General features: G+C 36.3%; 1 protein-coding gene across 1 annotated transcript in view; it reads left to right on the plus strand.

Moving 5' to 3' along the window:
• Positions 1–2582, plus strand: part of GPM6A (glycoprotein M6A) — a 58631-nt gene that overhangs the window by 21056 nt on the left and 34993 nt on the right. The gene's annotated exons all lie outside the window — the stretch shown is intronic.

Here is a 2582-nt window from a genome sequence, read left to right on the forward strand (position 1 = left end):
TATTCCTTGTGAAAATACAGTGTCAAATTCTCAAATCATATGCAGCACAACTAGTTTTGTTTTTAGAGGTAGCAGAACTGTCGATTGATTTATGATTACTTTTTGGAAAGGGCTTTGGGATTTCCATATAGAATAACAGAAATATCCATCTACAATTTATAGGCAATACATGTATCTATCTCCCGCCTTAAACACATGTCTCTCTGTTTTACTGCAAATTTGGAGGCAACTATATCATGTAATTTCTATTTTACATTGATTTAAGATAAGGATTATATTAATTTTGGCCTTAAACCTTTACTGATATATTTAATGATCAATCAAATTTATGGTCCTAGTCTGGAGTTAATGCAATGCAGACAATACATGTATATCCATTAATGCACAAAAGTGGTGAAAATTAAGAATAATACGGTTGAAAGTACATTTGCATTTTTATGCAGAATAATTTTCTTATAATGAAACATTGCAGTTTCCATCTTTGACATATATTTTTCTAATGTTATGTAAAAACATGTGTTTAATTACAGCATATCATTCGTGTTAAGTAAGCTGTTTCTAATAAGGAGTAATATAAATTACTCCTATCTCATAGGAAAGTTCAAAAATACCTGTTATCCAACAAACATTTTTTTTTTTTTTTTACTAGACTATAACAAATGATATGCTGCTCGGTGTCAGTAGTGATAAAAATCTGATAAGATAGTTTGTCTGAGTAGTGGGTATTAGTAGTTGTCTCTGGACTAATTTCTTATAAGACTCATCTCTTTCTGTTTTGGGGGCAACACTTATTGTCATACTCAAAGAAGTAAAATATATGAGTATAAGCAAAACTGGAACTTCAGTAATGTGACTTAAGGAGCGTTAAGCTGGACCTCATCACCTACATTCTTTGGATCAGTAATATCAAATTATAGATCTTGAGGAATTTAATTTACACAAAGATCTTGGATTAACAAAAAAATAAAATGTGAATATTCAGTGGGCCAGTTCTCAGTGATGCCTAAGCAATTTCTCTAGTAAAAAGGCAACTTTTGATTTTAGATTCATTCTATTCTGCCAATGGAGTATAGTGAATTCAACTAATTATGTGCTTTTTCTTATAATTGGGACAGTGTCATTGTAATGCCACTTGTGTGCCTTTAGCAAGTCCCTTGCCTTCTCTGGATCACAGTTTACTCATTTACAAAATAAAGATCATTTCTAAAGTTTATTCCGATTCAAACAGTCCAAGATGCTCAAGCACAAGTGAAATGATAAGAGCTAATGGATCTGTAAGCACATTTTTACCATCAGGGAATAATCTTTTGCCAGGAAGAGTGCAGTCAATTGTGTCGTTTCATTCAGAATTGTAAAATAACTTCATGGTAGAAAAAAATCACAGAAGGAAATGCATGTCTATGTATAGTTAATTATCTGCCTGCCATTCAAGCATCTTACAGTTATCTCAAGTAAGAATTTTTGAAGCAAAAGATGAGCCACATTGTTTTCTATAAGAGTAGCAATTGTGTCACTGGTCCCCCCTACAGACCAGAAGGGTGGCAGCAGCTGCGTGGGCTCCTCCAGAGGCAATGCAGCAGGGAGTCAGCCCACCGAGATGCCCCCACCCACTCCTTTAACACCCCCTCTGCCACCCGGGGAATGAGCAGAGCTGAGGCAGAAGTAGAAGCTGCATTCTCCTGCCTTCTGCAGAGACACCAGTGCACTGGGTGAGGCCTCTAAGTCGCGCCCTGGCTGTCCCATCACTGCCTTCATGAAGGGAACTAGCTCAACAGCCAAAGTATATAGTGGTGGCTGCAGCCAGGGCTGTGGACCCCTGCGACCCTTCCTCTACCCCACCCCACCCCACCCCTTTCATCTTACTTATTACATAGGACTTGTGGCTTTGTAGAATTAGAGGGGAAAAAAAGGAAGACTTATATTCCACCCTTTCCTGCTACTTATTTTACTTTCTTTCCTATTTGCTTTCTGCTGCCTTTTTTCTTTCTTTTCAATGTGTAGGTAAATTGTATCTTACAATCTACTTTATGTTATCTGTTAACCAGTTGTGCTTTCGCTTTCTTTAGCTTTAAAAATGTCTATGCTTTTGAAGTTATATCAATGAATTTCTACTTGGAATACTGAATAATACTGAAGGGTGGCATAAATTTTTTGCAACAACTAAAATCTTCCTGAATTAATAGTAACAGGAATTTGTTATTCTATTCATTTTTCTAGGCTGCATAAGAAGTAAAATGGTTACTGACTGAAACTATGTCAGCACAAATCAATTAATTTTAAAGCAGCATTGTACACTGAATAGACGATGATAATAAATAGTCTTTTCTTAATGAATGCTCTTGAAAGCATAACTTGATGTACATTATGTGTTTCTTCTCATGCAATATCAAGGCCAATTCAAGATCACTTCAGAATTTTAATGCTATCATTCAAAATCCAGAATATGAGGTGCATAAAACACAAAACCACAATATTAAGCTTCAGGAGTGAAAAACATTATTAACTACTTTATTAAAATATCATGTGAGGGGCCGGCCCGGTGGCGCACTGGATAGTGCGCCGCTTGGGAAGCGCGGCGGCGC

The sequence above is a fragment of the Galeopterus variegatus genome, unplaced genomic scaffold (assembly GCF_000696425.1).
Source record: "Galeopterus variegatus unplaced genomic scaffold, G_variegatus-3.0.2 Scaffold4328, whole genome shotgun sequence".
NCBI lineage: Eukaryota > Metazoa > Chordata > Mammalia > Dermoptera > Cynocephalidae > Galeopterus > Galeopterus variegatus.